This window comes from Dipodomys ordii, unplaced genomic scaffold (assembly GCF_000151885.1).
Source record: "Dipodomys ordii isolate 6190 unplaced genomic scaffold, Dord_2.0 Scaffold26, whole genome shotgun sequence".
Taxonomy (NCBI): Eukaryota; Metazoa; Chordata; class Mammalia; order Rodentia; family Heteromyidae; genus Dipodomys; species Dipodomys ordii.
Window position 1 is genome coordinate 12,196,725 of NW_012267242.1, and position 13,583 is coordinate 12,210,307.

The following is a 13,583-nucleotide window of genomic DNA, read 5'->3' on the forward strand; positions in this document are numbered from 1 at the left end:
TCGGAAAACCTCGCCGGGCGAAAAGATAACGGAACCCCCGGGAGCAGGGGGTGGGGAGCGCCAAGGCTCGCTCGCTCACTCACCTCCCGTGGTCGTCGCCGCCGGTAGTCTGACCCGAGGAAGGCGCCGTCGCCTTAAAGGGACCTTGCACCCGGCGCCGGGAGGAGGGGGCTGGAGAAGGGGAGGGGACGGGGGCTTGAGAAGGGGGGAGACGGAGAAGAGGGAACCGTTGAAAGCTCTTCTCCCCGAGGGTGAAAGGAAGCCTCCCTCGGGTTCGAGTGATTTGGAGTGGATTTTTTTTCCCGAGGGGGGCGGGGGGCCCCGAGGGAGGGGGGTGGGGGGGCCTCGGAATGCGGCTCCGTGTACGGGAGATGGCGCGGGGGAGAGAGACGCCGACTCCCCCCACCGACCCTCTCGCCCCGCGGAGGGATACGACTCGTCACTTCCGCCCTCCCCCTCTCCTAGCCTTTCCATTGGCTGGAGAATGTGGCACGTCATGGGCTCATCCTAACCCCTTGCCTGGGCTTCTTTTTTAGCCAAGTTTGTCTGGGCTTGCAAATAAATAAATAAATAAAAACATTTTTTTTTTTAAATAGGAAAATAAAATTAGCTTTAGGAGCAAATATCTGGATGATGGTGAGAAACATGGGAACTTCCAAAGAAAAGACATTTTACAATTGGCTTCATGAAACTTTGCTGGGGAATTTGGGGAGTCTTCCCACCTTCCAGTCAAGGCTTCTACCCAATGGAGAAAGACTCCATGCCATATGCAAAATGGTGAGGCCCAGTGGCACCAACAATTATCACTGCAACAAAGAGAACAAAATAGCACTTTCTTTCTTCCCCCAGAGACGCTTGTCTCATCCAATGGCCTTGTGGCAGTGGCCTGGATTAAGTGATGAACTTTTAAAGACAATTTTTTTTTACCCTCAAGCCCTTCAGGATTCCAGAAGGAAGTTGCCCACTATTGTCTACCGAGACAAATCTTGTCATAGAGAGTTGCTTTGAAACCATTGTGTCAAAGATTCCTCAACCCAAGATACCACAGACTCCACATCCTTGTGTCATTTGCACCTGTCACGGCCGAGATGAATTGGTCCAAATAAATTGATCATTTCATTCAAGACCATTCATCAGTTATTTTTCCCCCAATCATAAACTAACCTCTTCTTCAAGTAGCTAAAAAAGTTTTGTCCATTTTTTGCCTCCTAAGATGATAAAATGTTAACACTTTCCTTAGATATTTAAGAATGTTGGTCGTTGATCTTTGCTCCCAAATGAAATTTGAAATTAAGATAGTTGATGGAAAAATGAGATCCAAAGCCATATTTATTCCTTTGTATACATTCATCACTCTAACTGTTATGAAAATAAGCTTTCCAAATTATTAACACATGTATGTGTGTGCATGCAAACATACATACCCATTTTTATCCAATTTCATCCTCCAAAATGCGTATCCAATTAGTCATCCTCAGGATCTTCATGAGTTAGATTGGGAGAATAATCTTGCCAACAATATTTCTGAAGCTTTTCCTGAGCAAATCTGGGAAAGCCCACAGTGAGATTATGAAATGAATCACCAATAGATGACTTCTACAGAAACTCTAATTCTACTTTTTGCTGTCTGGTAGTAACTATGATGTGTGTGCGTCAGTGCAGGGGCTTGATATCAGAGTCTGGGCACTGTCCAGTTATTTCACTCAAAGCTGCAAGGTACCACTTCATCCCCAACTCTACTTGCAGCTTTTCTTGGTTATTTGGAGATACAAAACTCTCAGACACGGGCTGGGAAGGTGGCTCAGTGGTAGAGTGCTTGCTTTGCATGCATGAGGCCCAGGGTTCCGATTCCTCAGCAACACATAAGCAGAAAAGGCCAGAAGTGGCGCTGTGGCTCAGGTGGTAGAGCACTAGCATTGAGCTGAAGAGCTGAGGGACAGTTCAGGCTCCATGACCAACAACAATAACAAAAAAAAGACTCTCAGACAAGGATGTGGCTTAGCAGTAGAGTGCTTGCCTAGTGTGCATGAAGCCCTGGGTTCAATTCCTCAGTATCACATAAACAGAAAAAGCGTTGTGGCGTAAGTGGTAGAGCACTTAGAGTACTAGCCTTGAGCACAGAGAGGCTCAAGGACAATGCCCAATCCCTGAGTTCAAGCTTCAGGACCTGGGGTGGGGGGAGGGGGTGGGGGGTGGAAATCAACAAAACTCATGTTCTTTTCCTGCCCAGGTTGGTCCTTAGATCTCAGCCTCCTTTTGTTGTTGTTGTTGCCAGTCCTGGGGCTTGAACTCAGGGCCTGGGCACTGTCCCTGAGCTGCTTTTGCTCAGGCTAGCACTCTACCCCTTGAGCCACAGTGCCACTTCCAGCTTTTTCTGTTTATATGGTACTGAGGAATTGAACCCAGGGTTTTATGCATGCTAGGCAAGCACTCCACCACTATGCCACATTCCTAGCCAGATCTCAGCCTCTTGAGTAGCTAGGGTTACAAACATGAACCACTGGCACCTGGTTTATAATTTACATATATGTATTACATATATTATTTACTTCTGAAATAGTCCAATATATTTTCCCATGCTCTATGTGCCAATTTATGCTCTCAGCTAGTGAAGTCTAGCTCAGTAGTCTATGCCATGTCCCATTAAATAAAAAACATTAGCAAATTGAAAATGCACCATGCAGCCATTAGGTGATCAACAAATATCAGTGAGAATTTGTCACATGGCAGGCACTTTTCTAGGTGCTGGGACTATAGTAATTGAGCAATTCCTCTAGAAGCAATTCCTCTCTATGGGAAGAGGAATCAAACATGCATGTCAAGTGTTCCATGACTTAGTATTCTTTTTCTTGTTTGTTTGTTTTTTATTGTTGTTGTCAGTTTTTTTTGTTTTGTTTTGCCAGTCCTGGAGCTTGAACTCAGGGCCTGGGCACTGTTCCTGAGCTTCTTTTGCTCAAGGCTAGCACTCTACCTCTTGAGCCATGGCACCACTTCCAGCTTTTTCTGTTTCTGTGGCACTGAGGAATTGAACACAGGGCTTTATGCATGCTAAGCAAGCACTTTACCCCTAAGCCAGCCACATTCCCAGCCTTTTTTTGTTTTTGTATGTATGTTTTGCAAAGTTCTGGAGCTTGAACTTTTGGCCTTGTACTCTCTCCCTTGGCTCTCTTGATCATGGCTGTTGCTCTACCCCTTGAGCTATACCTCCAGTCCAAGGTTTTTCTGATTAGTTGAGATGAAGTCTCTCAAGCCTTTTGACTGGTCTGGCTTTGAGCCTTCATCCTCCAGGTCTCAGCCTCCTGAGTGTCTAAGATTACAAGAGTGAGGGGCTGGGAAGGTGGCTCAGTGGTAGAGCCCATGCCTTGCATGCCAGAGGCCCTGGGTTCGATTCTCCAGCACCACATAAGTAAAAAGAAAAAAGCCGGAAGTGGCGCTGTGGCTCAAGTGGTGGAGCGCTAGCCTTGAGCTGAAGAGCTGAGGGACAGCGCCCAGGCCCAGAGTTCAGGCCCCATGACTGGACCCCCCAAAAAAAAAAGATTACAAGAGTGAGCCACTGGTGCTTAGTTTATTATTTACTATTAAATAACAGTCCCCAAACTTAGTGGCATAAAGTAACATTTTTTTTATGATATTAGGGAGTCAAATGAGGGCTTCATGCTCTACTGCTTGAACCATGCCCCCATTCCTTTTGTATTTAGTTTTTCAGAAAGGATCTCAGACTGTGATCTACCTAACTGTCTGTCTGTCCAGTGGCTAGGATTGCAGGAATGTAACCATATCCAGCACCCCTCTCGATTTCTGTCATTTTTCTGGTTTTTGGAGAGTGTCTCACTATACACATAGAACTAACTAATGTGATGCTGTAATAAATACTATGGAATAGGTTAGAACAGTGGTTACAACTGTAGTTCAGGGTCTCATCATTAGGGCAATATTTGGGCAAAAAATTAGAGAAAGTAAAACAAAGTTTAGTTAACTAAGTTAACTAACTTGGAACTAACTTAGAATCCTTTTGCCTCAGCCTCCCAAGTGATAGGATAATAGGAGTGTGCCACCCTACTTGTCTGAATAATTTATTATCTCTCAAGATTCTGGGAGGTGATTAGGCTAACCTAAATAGTTCTTACTTATCTCACATACAATGGCTGGTGCTGAAACCATATCAAAATCTTCCTTTTATGTCTGGAAGTTGATATTCACTGTTGGATTGGACAACACATGGGTTGTTGGCCTGAAAATTTATAAATGTCCCAGTATTCAGCTGATCTTAGTGGCTGAATTCTAAGATTGACTGCCCCAAGAGAACCAGGTATACATTTATGGGTTTTTGTACCTAGCCTCAAAGGTTAATACCTTCGCTTCTACCACAGGTATAGGCCTACTGTAGTTCAAAAGCCTAGGAAACAGATCACACAGACACAGACACAGACAGACAGACAGACAGACAGACACACACACACACACACACACACACACACTCACTTTTCCAAGGAAGGCTGAATAGTAGTTGCACAAGCCTGTAATCCTAGCTACTTAGGAAGCTGAAATTTTGGTATTGATTTTTGAAACCAGCCCAGACAGTCAAATCCAAGAGTCTCTTATCTCCAATTAACCAGCCAAAAGAAAGAAAGAAAGGAAGGAAAGAAGGAAGGTTGTCTCAAGTGGTAGAGAGCCAGCCTTGAATGAAAAAGCTAAGTAAGAGTGTCAGGCTCTGGGCTAGGGATGTGGCTTAGTGGTAGAGCGCTTGCCTAGCATATGTGAAGCCCTGGGTTCAATTCCTCGAACCACATAAGCAGAAAAAGCTGGAAGTGGCACTGTGACTCAAAGGGTAGAGTGCTAGCCTTGAGCAAAAGAAGCTTAGGGACAGTGCCCAAGCCCTGAGTTCAAACCCCAGGACTGGCAAAAAAAAAAAAAAAAAGTGTGAGGCCCTCAATTCAAGCCCCATACAGCAGATGCACACATACACACACACACACACACACACACACACACACAAAGGGAGCAGCAGACATGTCACATTGTAGGAAAAGTATGTGGAGCAGGGAATCCATCTACACTCTAGAAAATGAAATCTGCCACATATTATAGACAGAAATATGTAATGTGATATCTACATTTTATTCCCAGTGAAAGGAAAGCCACTGGAAGATTTTAAGCCAATGAGTGGAATAGTCCCCACACGCCTCCTCCTCCTCCTTCTTCAGTAGTTGGGTTTGAACTCAGGAATCATCCTCTCAGCTCTCTATTGCACTGATTTTTTTTTTTGCTTATATGGAGCTGAAGACTCGAACCCAGGTCCTCAGGCATGCAAGGCAAGTGCTCTACCACTAAGCCACCTTCCCATCCCCTGCACTGATTTTTTTTTTTTTTTTTTGTCAGGTCGTGGGGCTTGAACTCTGGGCCTGGGCGCTGTCCCTCAGCTCTTCAGCTCAAGGCGAGCGCTCTACCACTTGAGCTACAGCACCACTTCCGGTTTTCTGGTGGTTTATTGGAGATAGGAGTCTCATGGTGTCTCCTGCCCGGGCTGGCTTTGAACCGCGATCCTCAGATCTCAGCCTCCTAAGTAGCTAGGATTACAGGCGTGAGCCACCAGCGCCCGGCTCACTGATTATTTTTTAATCCAAAGTTCAAGCCTAGACTTTGATCTTACTATTTTGCTCTCTGTAGCTGTGATGACAAGTTTGTGCCATACACCAGCTTCTTTACGTGAGATGAAATCTTGTGGAAGATGGATTTTTCTTCCCGGGTTGGCCTGGAACCATGATCCTCCTAACCCCAGCCTCACATATAGCTAGCATAAATAACAGTCACACACCACTGTGCCAGCTAGTTATTGGTTGAGAAAGGGTCTCAAGCACTTTTTTATTCAGGCAAGTTTCAAATTGAAACCTTCTTGATCTCAGCCCAAGTGCTGCAATTGAGCTACTGGCATCTGGCTCTGCCTAACATTTTTAAAGATCATTCTGATTGCTGGAAGATAACTGATAGGAGCAAGGGCAGGTGCACCAAGACCAGTCAGGAGGCTAGTGCAACTATCCAGGTGAGAAATGATAGTAACTTGGGCCATTGTGACAGTGCTGAAGTGGCCACATTAGCAGAGTGAGTTCTTTTGGTTTGTTGTTTACTCCTTTGTAACCTATTTTCTTGTCATTTAATTTGTGCCCTGGGAGGCACTTTTGACATATAATGGCTAACAAAATGGCGTGAGTGATGGTACTTGCCTGCCACAAAGGAATAAAGGAAGAATATTTGTACTGAATGTAAAAAGGGAAATTTTGCAAGGTCTGGAGTCAACTTCAAGGAAATGAGTGAGAAGAGTGGGTACATAAGAGCAGGTTATTAAGGAGTGGAGTAGACACCATTTTCCAGTATCCTGACTGTGCTACACTGGACAGAAAGAATTTACAGAATGAAATTACAGTTGAATGACAGTTGGATGAATGGTGAGCAAAGGCAATTTGTAACTTCAGAAGAGTCACAAAGTTTGAAGACAATTCACCCATCTAAAATCCCTGGAGAAGCATTAAAAAAAAAAGACTATGTATAAGCCCGGCACTGGTGGCTCATGCCTGTAATCCTAGCTACTCAGGAGGCTGAGATCTGAGGATCTCAGTTCAAAGCTAACCTGGGCAGGAAAGTCCGTGAGACTTTTATCTCCATTTAACCACCAGATAACCAGAAGTGGTGCTGTGGCTCAAGTGGTAGAGCAGTTGCCTTGAGCTGAAGAGCTGAGGGATAGCGCCCAGGCCCAGAGTTCAAGCCCCACGACAGACACAGACACAGACACAGACACAGACACACACACACACACACACACACACACACACACACACAGACTATGTATAGCTCATACTCCCACCTTCAAGAAACATATTCCCTGTGCTAGAATGTCCATTTAGCTTGGGTAATTTTGGGATATTTTGTATCATCAGCTAATGCACAGGTTCCTAGAGTGAAGTAACAGGACTAATGATGGTGAGAGTGACAGGAAACCAAAGCAGAGTGACAAATAATTGAAATCAAATCCTTAGCAAGTAATACACATGTGCCTTCATAACACATTGGAAGGGAGTCTGGAAGTCAAAGTGGTCTGATACATTGAAATTGTGCCCTAATCATGCCAACCCTAAAACTCTACCCCAGTCTTCAGTAGCCAACTTAGAAGCATTGAATCCTTCCCATCTGGTTTCTTTGGGGGGGGTTATTTAATATTTTTAATTTATATTATATTATTTTATTTAATATTTTTATTGTTACTATAAAGGTGATATACAGAGGGGTTATAGTCACATAAGTCAGATAAAGAGTATATTTCTTTTTTTTTTTTTTTGGGTCCGGTCGTAGGGCCTGAACTCTGGGCCTGGGCACTGTCCCTCAGCTCTTCAGCTCAAGGCTAGCGCTCTACCACTTGAGCCACAGCGCTACTTCCGGCTTTTTTCTTTTTGCTTATGTGGTGCTGAGGAATCAAACCCAGGGCCTCAGGCATGCAAGGCAAGCGCTCTACCACTGAGTCACCTTCCCAGCCCCCCTTTTTTTTTTTTGGGTCCGGTCATGGGGCCTAAACTCTGGGCCTGGGCACTGTCCCTCAGCTCTTCAGCTCAAGGCTAGCGCTCTACCACTTGAGCCACAGCGCCACTTCTGGCTTTTTTCTTTTTGCTTATGTGGTGCTGAGGAATCGAACTCAGGGCCTCATGCATGCAAGGCAAGCGCTCTACCACTGAGCCACCTTCCCAGCCCCAAGAGTATATTTCTTGTCTTTCTTTCTTTTTCTTTTTTTGCCTGTCCTGGGGATTGAACTCAGGACCTGGGTGCTGTCCCTGAGCTTTTGCTCAAGGCTAGCACTCTACCACTTGAACCATAGCACCACTTCTGGCCTTTTCTGTTTTTGTGGTACTGAGGAATCAAACCCAGGGCTTCTTGCATGCTAGGCAAACACTCTACCACTAAGCCACATTCCCAATCCTAAGAGTATATTTCTTTTTGAACAATGTCATCACTTCCCTTGCTCTCCCAGTTTTTTTCCCTCCTGACCCCATCCACAAGTTGTATAGTTCATTTTCAACATAGTGTGTATTGAGTAATTACTGCTGCATTTGTTCACCATTTGTCCCTCCATTCCTGTGCCCCTCCCCCTTTCCCTTACCTTCCCAAAGTCCATCTGGTTTCTAAAAGTGAAAGTCAAAGATTAATGGCAGTCCTCATTGGGATTTTCACAGTTAGGTAGCCGGACAATTTTTTTTCACAGTTAGCAGTGTTTCTTTTCCTACTGTTTGTTGAAACACTTATTTGCTTCCTTGGCTTATGGTTTCCACCACAAGTTGAAAATTGGAAGCACTGTAGCTTGGAAAGTGTCAGGACAGAAAGACAAATGATTTCAACATGTCTTTGAAAGCAGAAAGTCATGAGTAACTCCTTTGGTGTCACTTGCTGATATACAGATCCAGACCCAGTCGCTTCTCCCGCCCTGCCTCCACCCCCCCGCCTACTTTTGTTTGATCAGTGTGAGTTGGAGTGGAAAATGTAGTTAGGGAGGAACAGATCCTGAGTTCAGTTGGGGCAGAAAGCAGCTTTAAAGAGATGATGTCAGGATTCTTTTTTAAAAGTAGACGTTTCACCCTCTATAACACCAGTAGTCAAAGCTGAGAATCAAAGAAAGCTCATTTTGGAAAATATAGGAGAAATAAAGAAGAGGAAACAATGGAAGCCAGGAGGTTCACATCTGTAATCCTAGCTACTCAGAAGGCTAAGCACCTGGACTATCCCCATTCAAATCCAGTGTAGGCAGAAAAGTCCAACAGACTCTATTTTTAATTAAATACCAATAAACCTAGATTGAGGGCAAAAAATCCCCTAGGTTGGTGGCATGGCTCAAGTAGTAGAGTGCCAGCTGAGCAAGTGTGAGACCCTGAGTTCAAACCCTGGTGCTAGAAGGGGAAAAATCAGTGAAGAAATTTTCACCATTTAAGCAGCTGTCAAATGGAAAAGACTGACAACTGATTGTAGACTCTGGGCATATGCAGTCCACAAGTGTACGTGGAGAAGAGGACACTGAAATGCCTAACTCGACAGAGTCATTGACATGAAATTAAGAGCAAGTGAAGACCTATGTTTGACTAATGTCAAATGAAGACTAGAGAGCTTGGAAATTGCATCTGGATTTCACTTTGGAAAATTATTTTCTACCACCTTAGAACATATGTAGAAGTGGGGACCAGGAGGTGAGAAGAAGCCTGAGCAAGTTTTTAGACTAGGTTTCCTTTTTTATCATTGCTTTTTCAATTATTTTGGTGATTTTTTTCATTTAATTATTATTTTCCAGCACCCTAGCACTACAGACATAATTTGGCTTTCACCTTCATCATGTGTGTGTGTGTGTGTGTGTGTGTGTGTGTGGTGTGTGCTGGTCCAGGGGCTTGAACTCAAGGCCTGGGTGCTATTCCTGAGCTTCTTTTCTTGAGGCTAGCCTTCTTGAGCTACAGCCCCACTTCCAGTTTTTTCTGAGTAGTTTATTGGAGATAAGTCTCAACACTTTCCTGGTCAGGCTGGCTTTGAACTGCTTTCCTCATATCTCAGCCACCTGATTTGCTAGGGTTCCGGGAATGAGCCACTGGTACCCAGCTTGCTTTTTGTTTGTTTATTTGTTTGTTTTATCTTTTGTGCTGGCACTAAGGGCTTGAACTTGAGCTTCACGTTCTTGCTTGGCTGTTCCGCTAGATACACACCTCCACTTCTTGCTTTTGTTTCGTACTTTGTGGGTACAGGGGACATGCCTCCTCTTCTAAGAATCTTTGGACCTGCTGGCCTGCATGACTAATGAAGGAAACAGGATCTGGCAAATGCTCCAGCTAGGAGTGAAAGGGCCTGAACCAGGCATCACCTGGATGCACTGGATGAGGTCATTGTCACCCCCTTCCCACTTAGCCAGAACAGCTGCCTGCTAGGAAAGCACTCACGTTTTCTCACAGCAATCTTCTGGTTACCCCAGCTTTGACCATTGCCATGATGATGTTGTCTGTGGCCAAGAATGGGATTTTGTGCCTAATAAATCACTCAATTACTTTGGGGTATACCATCAATCCTTCAGAAAGATTCCACATAGCCGAGCACCAGTGGCTCACACCTATAATCCTAGCTACTCAGGAGGCTGAGATCTGAGGATCTCAGTTCAAATCCAGCTGGGGCAGGAAAGTCTGTGAGACTCTCCAATAAACCACTCAAAAACCAGAAGTGGCGCTGTGGCTCAAGAGGGGCTGGCCTTGAGCTGAAGAGCTGAGGGACAGCACCCAGGCCCAGAGTTCAAGCCCCATGACCGACAAAAAAAGAAAAAGAGAGAGAGAGAGAGAGAGAGAGATTCTATAGTGTATTCAATATAGTATCTATAGTGGAAAATGAAAAAAAAAAGATCCATCAGGTGGCAAGGGGGCGTTCAGACCACTCACTCACTCTCTGCAGCAGGTCCATGATAGGCCCATCAAGGCTGCAAGGCTTTCAGCATGAAGTTCCTGTGGGATAGTATTGCTTTTGAGCCAATCATCCATACAAAGATTTTGAACCGAGGATAGCACCACTTCTCAACTGTGATTTGCTGAGCAGGCTTGAAATGCAGGAAAGCTGAGGTAGGTAGATCAGTGTGCCCGTCCCTCAGCAAAACCAGCAAGCCAAGAGTTCACTCTGGCAAGCTCTGGCAAAAGCCAGTCAAGTGCATTTCTGAGAATGATCCGATCTGCATTGTCTCCAACGTAACAGGAGGTGGCACCAGGATAAATAATGCCTGCAGCTTTGGGACAACAGTGGCTACATGTGTGCGTGAGCAACCATATCATATTGTAACTATCTCTCTTCTACAGCTGCCATCTTGAAGATGATCTGTGCACATTTGATTTCATCTCCTGAATTGAAGGCAAACTCAAGATCCAGATTTTCCCTTACGCAGAGGAAAAGCAGAGCAGAGCAAAGCAGAAAATAGTGGCCTAGAAAATTGAGACTCCAGTGCCATCACTAACTTTGTAGGCATTGCTAGACTACAGCCAGAGCAGCAGCTGTGTCCAGAATTTGTACCTGTAGCTGAACATGCAACATAGCTTCAGGCTGGCAGAGCAGGAAGCAAGTGGTAGGTGTCTTCCATCCCTTAGGCTGACCGGGTTTCTATAGGGAGGTAAAAAATATTCATATTACCTGTCATAAGAAGCAATTAAAAATCTCTGTCTTCAAAATATATGTTGTAAGAAATTCATGAGCAGCAACTTCATCAGTCATCGAAATTTCCGAGTTACTGCCTGATTTCATAGGAGATAATGATGTAGATTAACTTTGAATCAAATTATCATTATTTAAGAGATACTCTGAAGCAAAGCTATACTTGTTTCATCTAGGTTGTTGCTATGGTTTTGACCAGGTATGATTATCTAATAATTAAATTGATTTCATAAAGCTTCATGAAGTCATAAATTAATTTTATAGAGACTTGATATCTGACTTATTCATTATAATGGACCACAGGATAAATTTAATAAAATTTTCTTCTCTAGGATACATTCTTCTTTTAATTTACGAGTGTTTACATCTTATTGTAGTCATGAATAATTTTCAGAATGGAACTGTGGACAGGAAATAATTTACTAATCTGAAGGCCAATATATCTATAAAGATAAGAATGAAGACATATCTACAAAGAATGAAGTATCCCTCAGAATTAAATTTCAAAGGTTTCTGGTCTATATAAGTGGTCACATCCTTTTGGATCTCTTCCTACTGTTTTTTTTTTTTTAATGTGTTCATTTTGCTGGTACCAGGGTTTGAACTCAGGGCCACCACTTAAGCCACACCTCCAGCCCTGCTTTTTGTTGATTATTTTGGAGAAATGGTTATTTTATGAGACAGAATCTCATAAACCTTTCTGCCTAGACTGGTTTTGAACTTCAATCCTCCAGATCTCTGCCTTCTAAATATTGTAACTAGGATTTCAGGGGTAAACCATCAGCACCTTGTTCTTATTGTTGTATATATACAATAAGGTAAAGATGGAATACATTTCTATTATAGCCAAGCATCCTTTTGTGGGGGTTGGTGTAATAGGTCTTGAATTCAGAGCTTTGTACTTGCTAAGTAGGTGCTCTAGAGGTTTTACCTCTAGTGACCCTTTCTCTTTTAGTTTTGTATTAGTTATTTTTGAGATGGGGTCTCTTCCTGTCAGGGCATGTGCCTGGACTGCTATCAGCCTAGTTAGTCTTGCTGTTATAACTGGGATGATATGTATATGCCACCATTCCCAACTTCTTTCCTTTGTACAAGCTGGCTTCAAGTTGTAATCTTCCTGAGATCACAGTAATTCTTATTACTAGCCTTCTAAGTAGCTAGAATTTGGATCTGCTTCTATATTTTGAGTTTGCCATCCCACTGAATGGGAAGCAGATTTACCTACATTGATTGATTGATTGACACAGATAGGATATATCTAGGTAGCTCAGATGCCTTGATCTCAAGAACCTTCTTTCTTGGCTTCTGAGTGCTGAAATTACTGGAATGAACCACCATACCCAGCTTGTCGAATGACCTTTAGTTCCTCTGAGCCCAGAAATAATCTATCACCTGCTCTCACATTCCCTTATGCAAGGACTCAGACTTAAAGCCCAGTAACAGCTACATGGAAGACTTGGAATTACAGAGTTCTCTACATGTATTTTCAGTGAATTAGTCAATGAATCAGCAATGTAGGTTAAACGTCTCAGGAGAGCCTTATATTTGTAGGATTGGAAAATCAGAGATAGTAAACTCAGTATTCATGATAATCAATTTAACTGGCAGAAGTGGCTGAACTATCTGGTCGTCTTTTGGGTCTAGAGGTTCCTGAACTTTCCAGATGTTAAAGAATATCTTCTATAATCCTAGAACTTGAGAGCTGGGAGAGGGAGCCAGAAACACAAGTTAGAGGACAGTTAGGGCTATGCAGTGAGATCCTGCCTCAAATAAAAAATAAAGAATATCTTCAGTGTAAATTAAGTAGGAAGTAAAATAGTAAGTATAATAAAATCTATGAGCTGGTGTCTCATGCCTTTAATTCTAGCTACTCAAGAGACTGAACTCTGAGGATCAAGGTTTAAAGCCCGCCCAGGCAGGAAAGTCCTTGAAATTCTCCAATTTTAATCACCAGAAGTGGAGCTATGGCTCAAGCTGTAGAGTTCTAGCCTTGAGGGGAAAAAGAAAAATTAGGGTCCGGTCGTGGGGCCTGAACTCTGGGCCTGGGTGCTGTCCCTCAGCCTATATATTCCCAGCCTATATATTTCTCTGGGAAGACAGAGAATGAAGGGAATCTTGTTCAAAGAGCCCAGGGTCTGAGGTGCTTTCCCAGGGGTACATGAGCAGATCTTCAGATGAACTTTTTGCTGAAAGATGCTGCAAATTTTGCATCTAAATAAATGTGTAGGGCTGGGAAGGTGGCTCAGTGGTAGAGTGCTTGCCTTGCATGTATGAAGCCCTGGGTTCGACTCCGCAGCACCACATAAGAAAAAAGAAAAAAGCCGGAAGTGGCGCTGTGGCTCAAGTGGTAGAGCACTAGCCTTGAGCTGAAGAGCTGAGGGACAGCG

At 43.8% G+C, this 13,583-nt stretch overlaps 1 protein-coding gene across 3 annotated transcripts in view; it reads right to left on the bottom strand.

Moving 5' to 3' along the window:
* Window positions 1-244, bottom strand: part of Pogz (pogo transposable element with ZNF domain) — a 60,912-nt gene extending 60,668 nt beyond the window's left edge. For 2 of the 3 annotated variants that reach the window (XM_013015273.1, XM_013015274.1), the window contains exon 1: window positions 84-168. The gene's annotated coding sequence lies outside the window, so the exon portion shown is untranslated. Of the gene's footprint in view, window positions 1-83 lie in introns of all 3 variants that reach the window. The other variant, XM_013015272.1, reaches the window with a different exon arrangement.
* Between the last annotated feature and the right edge of the window lie 13,339 nt (window positions 245-13,583).